The 13,610-nt window shown below is 39.9% G+C and overlaps 1 protein-coding gene across 2 annotated transcripts in view; it reads left to right on the top strand.

Moving 5' to 3' along the window:
• Znf385b (zinc finger protein 385B) overlaps positions 1-13,610 on the top strand; it is a 394,076-nt gene that overhangs the window by 81,211 nt on the left and 299,255 nt on the right. For both annotated transcript variants that reach the window (XM_085680921.2, XM_085680922.2), the window contains exon 2: positions 12,956-13,107. The gene's annotated coding sequence lies outside the window, so the exon portion shown is untranslated. The remainder of the gene's footprint in view (positions 1-12,955; positions 13,108-13,610) is intronic.

Genomic DNA, 13,610 nt, shown 5'->3' with positions numbered 1-13,610 from the left:
TCAAAACAGTTTTGTTTTCCAAGAGGGAGATAAAATATTTTGATTATAGTTGTATTCAAGGTGTGTGTGTGTGTGTGTGTGTGTGTGTCTGTGTCTGTAAGTACAGTCTAGGAGGCAAGCAAGCAACTGTAAAATGTTGTTATTAGTCCCTCAAATGAATCATGAGCTCCCTCCGTCTTTGCCCCTGTAGCTGCTTGCAGACTCCATAGCGGAGGCTGCCTCTTTTCTTGAAGGAATGACTCTCTGTCCCCTCTTTTCCCCGCCTCCACCATTCCAGTCTCCCCCTCCCCCACCCCCTCCCTTCCAGCGCTTTGATTTACAGCTCGTCTGCCTGTTTTTCTATCTCAAATAAAGTTATCCTTGAGCTATAAAAACATAAAAAGCAGTAATGACTTCATTCAGCTCATGGCAAGGACTGGACTCACCCTCGACTGTGGGCAGCTTCCCCACTGGACCCGTTTTCTCACTCATGAAGGTTTTTTAAACCCAGCATCACCAAAGGCGGTTCTTCTAACCCATCAAGAGGGCTTTATGGGCAAAAGGAACATTTGGAAACACTTAAGCAGTTCTAATTTATGATAATTTGTTCACAAAGAAAACTATTTTCTTGGGCAATATATTGGTGTGACATTTGTAGTAAAAAAAAAAAAAGCAATCAAATTTGTATGAACTTGTTTTTTGACTAGTAGGTCAAATCAGGACACCTGTGCCCAGGGAAACACTGCAGTGCCAGGCTCACAGACATAAACTGGGACCACTTCAAGTTAAATGAGGCGAAGGCCACCTAGGCTCACAACACTCTCCTTTGTACCTTGAGACTATTAAAGAGTAGCTAAGCTGTTGAAAACACAAAATCCTGCTAGGCTGCTCATGTGTACTTTCTCCACACTTACATGAAGAAAAAAAAACCTTATCTCATGATTTACTTGAGGGACTACATGGTACTTTATTATCTCTTAGAACACACACACACACACACACACACACCTTGAATATAACTATAATTGAAATATTTTATTTCCCTCTTGAAAAATGAAACTGTTTTTTAAAATTCTTTAGTCGGGTTTCATTTTTGAAATTACTATGTATTTTTAATTAAAAAAAACTAGTGAGCTTATTCTCCACAATTAGTATATTCAAAGTAATGATATCTGAAATCCAGGAGATTTGCTTTTTAAAAATTGACATGATTCAAAGATGTGTATTTCAAAGAACCAGAGACAGCCAAAGCAACTCCTAAGGACGATGAAGGTGAAGGATCTGAATCCCCAGAGCTCACAGACTGTCACGAGGCTGAAGTAAGACATCCTGGTTTTAGCAGAGGGAAAACAATATACAGATCAGAACAAGGGAGTCAGTCTGCATACAGACCATAGTGAATATGATGGGTTGCCTATGCATGTGTGAGCATGTGTCCTGAGAACAAAATTGATAAGGTAGTGGTGAAAGGTTAGTAATTCCAATAAATGGATTGAGATGATTGGTATCTACATCAGAAAAAAAAAGATACTTTGCTACTTACTGCACACCTCAGGCTTGCCCTTGCCTTGGAGGATGGTGAGGGTTGTGGCAGGGTTAGGTGGTGGGGAGGTGACGGCACAGGCATAGGTGACGATTGATGGTGGTAGGTATGGCTTGAGTCACACATAGCTTTCATGACTTCAGAGGAGGGAGATGTATAAAAAGTCCTGACCCCAAGATAAAAGAAATACTAAATATATTAAAGTCAAAATTATTTCTTCAACTAAAGATACCAAAAGATAAAGGTATGGTAGAAAAAGATATTTGCAATTCATATGCATCCAGAAAAGGATTTCTACATGCAATATCCTCTGAAGATTTAAAGATGGCAAGTAAGGACCTCTGCCAGAACAGGCCTGAGCCAGCAACTTCGGGCGGTGTAGACCTGAGCAAGTGCCTTCTACAGGACCAGGCATGAACCAGCGACCTCCACTGGAGCAAGCTGGAACCAGCAACCTCCACGGGAATAGACCCATCCCTGGGATCAGGCGCAGGCTAGAGACCTCTGCAGAACAGGCCTGAGACAGGGACACCCGCAGGAGCAGGCTCAAGCCAGCGTCCTACACCAGAGCAGGTCTGAGCCAGTGCTCTCCATTGGATCAGGCCTGAGCCAGGAACCTCTACAGGAGCAGGACCAAAAGACGGGATTGCAGAGCAACCTCTGGGAGGGCCAGGTGACCTCCAGGAATGCCAAGTGACCTCTGGGGTGACTGAAACTATGGCCCAGACTGCACCATGAGGAGCAACCACCTGAGCCTTGGATCTGCTGACACCAGGAAGATTGATCACCAGAGACATGGCCCCAGCTACACCAATAGGAGGAAAAGATGGGTAGACAAGATAACATAAACACTTCTAAAGCTTAAATCATACATTAAATCCCACACACTAATAGTGGGAGACCTCAACACCCCACTCTCACCACTGGACAGGTATGCCAGACAGAAACCTAATAGAGAAATAAGTGAACTAACTGATGTTATGACTCAAATAGACTTAGCAGACATCTATAGAACATTCCATTCAAACAAAAGAATATACCTTCTTCTCAGCACCTCATGGAACCGTCTCAAAAATTGACCACATACTAGGCAACAAAGCAAACCTCAACAGATGCAAAAAAACTGGAATAACCCCGTGTATCTTATCAGATTGCCATGGCTTAAAATTAGAATTCAACAGCAACACTAATTTCAGAAAGCCTCAAAACACATGGAAATTAAACAATGCTCTCCTGAATCATCAATGGATCAAGGAAGAAATTAAAGACTTCCTAAAATTCAATGAAAATGACCTCCCAGCATACCCAGATTTATTGGGCACAATGAAAGCAGTGTTAAGAGAAAAGTTTATAGCACTAAATATCTACATAAAGAAGCTGGAAAAAATCCCACACTAGTGAATTATAGAACACCTGAAAGCTCTAGAACAATAAAAGCAAACTCACCCAGGAGGACTAGATGGCAGGAAATAATCAAATTGAGAGCTGAAATAGAATAGAAACAAAGAAAACAATACAAAGAACCAAGGAGACAAAGAATTGGTTCTTCGAAAAAAATAAACAAAATAGACAAAGCTTTTATCCAAACTAACCAAAAGGCAGAAAGAAAATATCCAGATTATCAAAATCAGAAATGAAAATGGGGACATAATAGCAGACACGAAGGAAACCCAGAGAATCATCAGGCTATACTTCGAAAACATATACTTCACAAAATTGGAAAACTTAAAGAAATGGACCAATTTCGGGGTAAATATCACTTTCCAAAATTAAATCAATACCAGATAAGCAAATTAAATCAACGTATAACTGCTTAAGAAATAGAAACAGTCATCAAAAGTCTCCCAACCTCTCCAAAAAAGCCCAGGACCAGATGGTTTCAGCTCAGAATTGTACAAGATTTTCAAAGAAGAACTAATACCAATACTCCTCAAATTGTTCCACACAATAGAAACAGAAAAAAACATTGCCAACTCTTTTCATGAGGCTATAATTACCCTGATACCCAAACCACACAAAGACATTTCTAAGAAAGAGAATTACAGCCTAATCTCTCTCATGAGCATTGACTCAAAAATACCCAATGGAATACTGGCAAATTGAATCCAAGAACACATCAGAAAAATCATCCACCATGACCAAGTAGGCTTCATCTCAGAGGTGCAGGGATGGGTCAGCATATCAAAATCTGTCAATGTAATCCACCATATAAGCAAACTGAAAAAAATTGATAATCTCATTAGATGCTGAAAAAGCGTTCAACAAAATATAACATTCCTTTGTGATAAAGGACTTGGAGAAAGTGGGAATACAAGGAACCTACCTAAACATAATAAAGGCAATATACAGCAAGCCAACAACCAGCATCAAATTAAATAGAGAGAAACTCACAGCGACCCCACTGAAAACAGGAACAAGACAAGGTTGTCCACTTTCTTCATATCTATTCAATATAGTATTTGAGGTTCTAGCTAGAGCTATAAGACAACAAATGGAGACCAAGGGAATATAAACTAGAAAAGAACAAGTCAAACTCTCATTAGTTGTCGATGGTATGGTAGTTTACATAAGTGACTTGAAAAATTCTATTAAAGAACAACTCATAAATACCTGCAGTAATGTAGCAGGATACAAGATTAACTAAAAAAAAAAATCAGTAGCCCTCCTTTACACAAATGATAAATGGGCTACGAACAAAATCAGAGAGACATTGCCCTTCACAATAGTCACAAATAACATAAAAATATTTTGGAGTAACTCTTTCCAAACAAGTGGAAGACCTGTACGACAAGAACTTTAAATCTTTGAAGAAAGAAATTGAGAAGACACTAGAAAATGGAAAGATCTCACATGTTCTTGGGTAGGTATATTTAATATAGTAGAAATGGCAATCTTACCAAAAGCTATCTACAGATTCAATGCAATGCCCTTCAAAATCTAAGCAAAATTCTTCAAAGACCTCAAAAAGAACAATACTCAGCTTCATATGGAAAAACAAAAAATAAATAAATAAATACAATTTAAAAAAATAAAAAAAAACCACAAAGCCCAGGATAGTCAAAACAATCCTGTACAATAGAGGAACTTCCGGAGGCATCACAGTCTCTGACTTTAAACTCTGCTACAGAGCTACAGTACTAAAAACAGCTAGGTATTGGCATAAAAGCAGACAGGAGGACCAATGGAACCAGATCGATGACCCAGATATTAACCCACATACCTATGAATACCTGTTTTTTGACAAAGAAGCAAAAAATATAAAATGGAAACAAGCAAGCATTCAACAAAATGAAGCTGGCATGATTAGAAATAAACATATATAAGAATGAAAAATAGATTCATATCTATCACCATGCACAAAACTCAAGTCCAAATGGATCAAAGTCCTCAACATAAAATCAACTACTGAACCTCATAGAAGAGAACGGGGGAAGCAAACTTGAGCTCAATGGCACTTCCTAAATATAACCCCAGCAGCACAGACACAGATAGAAACAACTAATAAATGGGACCTCCGGAAACTGAGAATCTTCTGTATAGCAAAGGACATGGAAATAAGACAAAATGCCAGTCTACAGCACAGGAAAATATCTTCTCCAACCCCACATCAGACTGATCTCCAAAATATACAAAGGATTCAAGAAATTGCTCATCAAAAGAACAAATAATCCAATAAAAATGGGTTACAGACCTAAATAGAGAACTCTCAACATATGAATCTAAAGTATCTGAAAGACACTTAAGGAAATGCTCAACATTTTTAGCTATCAGAGATATGCAAATTAAAACAACTCTGAGATTCCATATTACACCTGTCAGAATGGCCAGGATCAAAAACACTGATGAGAACTTATGCTGGAGAGGATGTGGGGAACACTCCTCCATCGCTGGTGGGAGTGCAAACTGGTTCAGCCTCTTTAGAAATCAGTTTAGCTATTTCTCAGAAAGTTAGGAAACACCCTTCCTCAAGACCCAGCAATACCACTTTTGGGTATATACCCAAAGGATGCTCAGTCTTACCACAAGGATGACTCAAATATGTTCATAGCAGGATTGTGTGTCATAGCCAGAACCTGGAAACAACCTAAATGTGCCTCAACCGAGGAATGGATAAGGAAAATGCGGCACATTTACACAATGGAGTACTGCACAGCAGAAAAAATAATGACAACTTGAAATTTGCAGGCAAATGGATGGGGCTAGAAAACATCATATTGAGTGAGGCTACCCAGACCCAGAAAGAAAAATATAACATGTCCTCAATCATAAAACATAAAGCAAAGCAAAACCAACCTACAATTCACAATCCCAGAGAACATAGACAACAAAAAGGACCCTAAGAGAGACATACATAGATCTAATCTACATGGAAAGTAGAAAAGACAAGATCTCCTGAGTAAATTGGGAGCATGGGGATCATGGAGAAGGGTAGAAGGGTACTGGGGAGGAAGGGAGGGGAGCAGAGAAAAATATGTAGCTCAAAGAAGCTATTAAAAATTACAAAAAAGGACTATGTAGCCCTCCATACCATATGGAGGGGTACATATTGTATGTTATAGTAGAATATAAAAAGCCAAGTATTGAAACCAGTGTTTGGAAAGAATGACTTTTAATATATCCTTAGTATAATCTTGATATATAGAAATGAAAAACTATATCATAAGTATAAATGTATTTAATTATCTCCTGGGTCATTATTTTGAGTTAGCAAAACTGGTTTTTTGTCTTTGATACATATCACAAAGAGAAGAATTCCCTAATAGTATTCTTTTTCTAGGAAAGTTTATTCTGTGATGAAATTAAATAAAAATTAAATGTAGTACTTGAATATTATTTATTTAGTATCATGAAGGTAGGCATATTATATAATTCTCTGAAGATTATAAATATGGCACATCCTAAAATCATTTAACTACTTATATATTTTGGTATCAAAATAAGTATATATTCTGTATCTATTTAGTTTGGGCTATATATCTGTCAATCTATTCCTCTATTTAAAACATTTCACTAATTGTTTCTTGTATAACATTTAACAATTTTCAAAAATCATCATTTTTATAATAACATTTTATGCTTGCACTAGGAAGCACCCATGATGGCTAAAGATGTTGAACATTCTTTATGTGTTTTTCAGCCATATGAGATTCTTCTGTTGAGAATTCTCTATTTAGATCTGTACCCATTTTTAAAATGATTATTTGGTTTTTTGATGCCTAGTTTCTTTAGTTCTTAATATGTTTTGGAAGTTAGTCCTCTGTCAAATGTGGAGCTGGTGAAAATCTTCTCCTGTTCTGTAGGCTGCCGTTTTGTCCTGTTGATGGTGTCCTTTGCCTTACAGAAGCTTTTCAGTTTCATGTCTCCATTATTAATTGTTAATCTTAGTGTCTGCATTATCAGTGTTCCGCTCAGGAAGTTGTCTCCTGAGCCAATATGTTCAAGGTTGTCCCCACTTTCTCCTCTATCTGGTTCAGTCTATCTGTTGTTATGTTGAGTGTTTGTTTCACTTGGACTTAAGTTTTGTGCAGGGTGATAGATGTGAATCTATTTGCATTCTTCTACATGTAGACATCAAGTTAGACCAGATCCATTTGTTGAAGGTGCTTTCTTATTTTTTTTTTTACATTGTATGTTTCTGTCCTCTTTATCAAAAATCAGGTATGTGGATTTGTGTCTTAGTCTTCACTTCAGTCTTCTCGATCTGCTTTTTGACAATACCATGCAGTTTTTATTACTATAGCTCTGTATGTAGTACAGCTTGAGATGAGGGATGGTGATACCTCTGGCAGTTCTTTTATTTATAGAATTGTTTTAGCTAGCCTTGTTCTTTTGTTTTTCCATATGAAGTTGAATATTGTCCTTTCAATTTCTAGAAAGAACTGTGTTGGAATTTTCAGTGTTTGCTATAGTAGGATGCTGGGTTCGGATGGGGACATATTGCCTGGCTGTTGTTGATTTTGCTCTTAGGATGATTTCTAGGTGTCTGGATTTGTGATATTTATAGGTCTAGATTCTGATTTCTAAGTTTGTCTTTGTTGGATAGGTGTTTTTGTTCCTTTGTTTCTATTTCCTCTTTGCTCTTCTTATCTGTGTGACCTGGAGTTGGCAGCCAGCATATCCTCTGGTCCAACACGGGGTCTCTGCCTGAGTTTCAGACTGAGACATCATGGTGAGAAGGTGAGGAAGGACTGGGATAGTGTGAAAATCTTCAGGGGACCTTGAAATCTAAACAGTGATGAAAAATTAGTTCCCAAAGAGCATGCTCTAATCTGTCCTTCCTCTTTTGTTGTTTCTGTCAGACTGACCTGCCCAACACATCTCATTTGCTATGACTTCCTAGTGTCCAGCTGTCCAATAATCAACCTATACTAAATGAGGTTGCAAATTATACAAATCCAGTAAGCCTAGATTAGTATTGAAAGTGATCACATAAGGACTGTGTGCCGTCCTAGATATGCGAATAACGGATCTTGGAGTGCAGAGGCAGGGACAAGAGAAGCGCCTAGAGGACTGTAGGTGACAGCTGTAGGTTGTGGCGATGGGAGATTGTACACAGAAGCTTCTCAGAAGGTGGGACATGGCCATGCTGTGTTACAGAATACAGCATGCACTTTTGCTTTTGAAGCAGCCTGTAGCCTACTACAAGTGATTATAAAGATCACTGAATGGCTCTGCACACGGGACTGGTCCTAAAGATAAGATTTTATCTTAGCGAAAACACTGATGACAACTTATGCTGGAGAGGTTGTGGGGTAAAGGAAACACTCTTGCATTGCTGGTGGGAGTGCAAGCTAGTACAGCCCCTTTGGATATCAGTATGGCAGTTTCTCAGAAAATTAGGAAACAACGTTCCTCAATACCAGAAATACCACTTTTGGGTATATACCCAAAGGATGCTCAATCATGCCACAAGGACTCTGGTTCTTGTTTGTCATAGCCAGAACCTGGAAATAACTAAATGCTCCTCGACCGAAGAGTGGATAAGGAAAATGTGGTACATTTGTACAATGGAGTACTACACAGCAGAAAAAAATGATGACATCTTGAAATTTGCAGGCAAACGGATGGATCTAGAAAACATCATATTGAGTGAGGTAACCCAGACCCAGAAAGACAATTATTATATGTACTCACTAATAAGTGTTTTTTAAACATAAAGCAAAGAAAACCAGCCTACAAATCACAATCCCAGAGAACCTAGACAACAAAGAAGACCCTAAGAGAGACATACATGGATCTAATCTGCATGGGAAGTAGAAAAAGACAAGATTTCCGGAGTAAATTGGAAGCATGGGGACTATGGGAGAGGATTGAATTGGGAGGAGAGAGAAAGAGAGGGGAGGGCAGAGAAAAATGTAGAGCTCAAGAAAATAAATAAAAAACGATTTTAGCTTAGAAAAGTTTGCCCAATAAAATCACCTCTTGGCCATTTAAAATCATTCTGATACATGTTGATCATCCAGTTTGGGTCCTTCAGTTCTTTTTTCTGAAGGCAGAAACTCACACACCCAGCTTCTCATCCTGTAACTTGCATTAGAATATGCTGTTTTCTCTTGGAGGCTAAAGTGTAAGCCATCTCACAGAATAACACAAAGCGAGAGTGTAGAACACTTTGTCCATTTGCTTCTCCTTGTCCTGCCCCCAGAGACACCTGGTTCACCTAAAGCAGTCTATTGCTTACTGCTCTCAAAAACCAGCAGCACCGAAGGGCATACATACAAAGCGTGCCATCTAAGATAGTCCGATAAAAATCAATTAAATTAGCAAGTGAGATTTTTCTCTCTTCTTCCACTTAGACTCAACTGTTAACTTTACCCTTACCCAGAGAGTTGACATTATAAACACCATCACTTCACACATGGTGTGAGCCTGGGCATTACATCATTTTGGATCCAATGCGGATGTCAAGACTCTGATATTTGCCACCTCCAGGTCCTTTTCCCAAGACCTCTGTGACTAAATGTACTCTGGTTGCAAGTGACGTTAGTGAGAACCAGCTTTGTTTCTCCTAAGAAGTCAAAGAAATGTGGTGTCTGAAACAAGATCTTGAACTGGTACCTAGGAGTTGGCAAATATTGCTTAAGGCATCACACCCTTGCCAAAGTGGCCCAGGGATGTGGTTCTGGGGCTTGAAGGATTCCTGAGGTGTGCCGCTCTAGGAGAAGGCACAAACTTTCCAGACTCCCGATTTTCTGCCTAGAGTACACATGAGTAAACCAATGTAAAGTGTAACTTCTTTCTGGGACAAATTACAGTAGCCACAAAAGCAGAGGCAGCTGACTTACTGTTTATAATGCAAAAGGGCCGTTGTTTCACTCTCAAATATAAAGGAAGAGTAATATGATTGACTCCTTGCTTCTATGAAACACTGTGTTTATTTACAAGATGGGCAAAGCCAGAGACCTTCAGAGAGTTCACATTTTCAGATGAAAGTGTTGAGAGCCTTTAGGAGACTCACAGGTCTTAATAGTTGCTTGAGTGGGATCTAGTGATGCTGAGGGGTCTGCTGACTAGTCTAGTTTTATGAGGTTCGCAAGTCCCTGTTTTTCTTGCTTTACTGTGGATTGGTGTTCTCTCACTGAGGTGCAACATTAATTCCCTCATTACAATTCAGCTCATTTACCATTTAGATATTTAAAGAGAGGGTATGATAAAGTTTGAACATAGCTTTCATATGCCACTGATGTTCTGACGAGGTTGTGGGTTTGAAGTCTAAAACCAAAAGTACTTATAGGTACTTTTGTGTTGCTGGGTCCTTACTCGCTCGGGGGAGGGGTAAGACGGTGTGGCATCAATGGCATAGATGACAGGAGTCAGGCAAAAGACAAACAGCAGACTTATGTATTCAGCAACGAGGAGCCCTTATATACTCCTCCTCCCAGCACCCAGGCTGCGTTCCAGTTCATTGACATTGCGTGGTTGCCCCTCATTGACTAGGCACAATCAGGACCTCTGACCATGCCTGTTGCTAGGCCCTCAGGCAGACTCCAAGTTGGCTCATCTCTCAACCTTGTAGCTTATCTTCCTACATATCCACCCTTTTTGTTTAGTGCGTGGGCATTCAGCAGGAGCCTGAGTTCTTTTCTCAGGCCTTGTTGACCCTGCCTCAGGACAGCTGAGGGACTGGACTGTGTCTGTCTTAGACTGGCCTGCTGAACAGGCTCTTACCCATCATCGAGTACCATCCCTTGAAGAGCATTCATTCCTGGAGAGCTGCCAGGGTTGGGGGACTAGGCATGGCCTTTGAGTTTCAGATAACCAGGCCTGCTAACCTCCTGTGGATGACTGAGAGAGGGATGCCTAAGAGCCATTAACACTGAAAAGTCACCTCAGTTGCTGCCCACTGCTATCAGAATGCTGCAGGAGGCAATTAAAAAGAATAAGGATTAACAATTATACCTTGCCAATTAAGACATATGTGAGTATCCAGGAGGAATCAAATAGCCTTTTTATACTATGCCAAACTTTTTCAAAAAATGAATAGACGAAGGCCATAACTTCTGCCCTTATCTGATCTAATTGATTTTTTTTTGTGTCAGTTGTAATGAGTAATCTAAAAACTCAGTTGATCATGGGCCCATAATATATTTAGTCAGCTCCTAGCATGGTGAATATTCCTCACCTCAAAAGGGGTCATGCAAAATGAAGAAAAGCAAGGGTCACAACTGAGTCTCATCAAGGCATATAAAGTGCCAGTTTCTTCCTCTGATAAATCAGTTTGTTTAGAGGGGCAATAAGAGCAAGAAAAGGGAGAACATACATTACCCATCCTGAGTTATTCCCTCTCTGGTGGAGGCAGGCTGGTCCATGGCCAGTTGCACATTTCTTACCTGGTTTTGCCTGGGCAGTCATACCCCCATCAAGATCTATCTACTTTGGGGCCTTCGGGTGTGTTGTTGGTGCACTGCCTGTCCACAAGGAGGGCATTCAGGGAAGAGAAGAGGGCAGTGATGGGACCATTAACTGCAGAAGTAAGCTGAAGGGTCCCGTGGGGTGCATGCCTTAAGAGCCTTGAAGGCCAGGTCAGAAACATGTTGGTAGTAGGCTTGAGAGCCACTCTGTGCCTGGTGGTTGGGATGGACAAAGTTACCTTGTCCAGTGAGCATGTCAGGGTTCAACTGAAATATTAATTAAGAGGTTCGTTCTTGCTTGAGCTCCTACCTGATCATTGTAAGTCAATGTCCAGCTAAGAAAGGTGACCGACACCAGCATAGCTCTGAGTAATATGTGTAATATGTAGTATATGTGTAATTCAATCTTAATCACATATTAATCACATCTTAATAAGAATTCATTTTTCCAGCTTAGGTATGGGAATTGCTTACTTGTTATTTATGCATAATTTATGTAGGACTCCCCCCAACCTTTAGCTATAGGGGAAGCATGTCACATTTCATGTGTGGAGGTGGAGTCAGTTCTCTCCTTCCAATGTGCAAGTCTTGGGAATTGTACCCAGGTTGTCAGGCTTGGCGTCATTACTTGTTGCTTCATCTCGCCAGCCTGTGGGTGTAAATTTAAAGGAAGAAAACTGATTAAGGAATAGAGTCTCTTAAAATGGTGGCACCCGGTAAGATTCTACATGGGCTGAGTATGTTTTCTGTATCAAGTAAGAAGATGTGAACTGTCCTCACTGCTGGGTATATGGGTAAAGTTGAAGATATAGTTGGCATACTGCATGTGGAATCAACTTCTGTCTTGATGGTCATACCCGTCTGAGTTCTCATTGAGCCTGTGCACAACCACTTGTGAACTTGGGCTTCATTTCTCCTTCTTTCCAGAGAGCCCAAAGCCAACTTGAATGAAACTGTCGCTCAAAGCCATCGATATATTTTAATCCCCTGAGTTTATCCCATACACAAAAATCTATTGCAAGTCATTATGAGTCCTGATTCTTCTTTTATATGACTTTTTCATCCTTCTTGGCTGGTCGTTTGTCCTTGTTTTTATTTTCATTTTTGATTTTTGAGATGAGGTTTGGTATATAGCCCATCCTGGCTTTGAACTTGAAATGCTCCTTCCCTAGTCCCTTGAGTGTGGCGCTGCAGTGTTTGTCACTGTGCCTGTATACAACCCATCTTCTCGAAGAGTGGCTTACTCCTCACCCAGCCCAAGAGACCAAACGCTGGCACACTTACATGGATGGCATGAACATGCCAGCAATTCTGGATCAGCTGAAATGAACATTTAACCTAATTTAAAGTGTAACTGTCCAATAAATAAATAAAAAGGCAAGGTAACTTTCACTAACTGAGGGTCTCAAGGTACTGAAAAATTCCTTTTGAAATCCCTTAGGAGGGAGATCATTCTTCTTTGTTATCTAATAATTGAAAGAAAAGATTGGCATATTAAAATATAATTCTGCTGGAGTCTGCGTTACTCTTAACATACGCACCCCTTTACTATAATTTGGTATCTCTCTTCTTTTTATTTCAGATGCTCTACATTTCAAGTTTATCAAAGATTAAATTGATATTTATGGGCTAATCTGGAAATTTACAAACAGTTTGCTTCACTACATCTACAAGAAAATATGTGCAAATTCCAGACGGCAGACTTCTGAAGGGGCTTTTAGAAGACAATTCAGTGTAAGTTGTGGCCATGCTGTGCTTTAGTCTTTGTCAATCCTAGTCTGTGTGCCTGTGTGAAGGTGTGTGTGTGTGTGCGTGTGCGTGTGCATGTATGTGTGTGTGCGCGCACACACACGCACTTTGTGTTCATTTTTGTCTTAATGGGTTCTTTGGTTTGAAAACATTCCTTTCTTTTTTGAACAGATATTCATATGCCTACTATGTAAAAAGATTCAGTTCTAGGTCTGAAACACACCCAGAGACGAGGCTGCTGACCTCACAGAGATTATACTTAGTGAAGGAAACAGACACAAGATAAATATATCCCTGGATATGGAATTTGCAATGTGGTAGACACCATGAAGGAAAACCGTCTCAGTCTCTGGCTGCCCATGACCAGACCTTGTTCTTACTCTGGGTTCAGAATGGGTTCCCTGGAGAGAACCCCTGCTAGCCAAGATCTCCTGGGTAGGCAGGAGTTCAAAGGACAGAGGAAGGGAGGGGTGAGAAAAGAGAGGCAG

Source organism: Myodes glareolus, chromosome 21 (assembly GCF_982192425.1).
Source record: "Myodes glareolus chromosome 21, mMyoGla1.1, whole genome shotgun sequence".
NCBI classification, from domain to species: Eukaryota; Metazoa; Chordata; class Mammalia; order Rodentia; family Cricetidae; genus Myodes; species Myodes glareolus.
The sequence above is the reverse complement of the archived record's forward strand: the minus strand, read 5'-3'. Positions and strand labels throughout refer to the sequence as shown.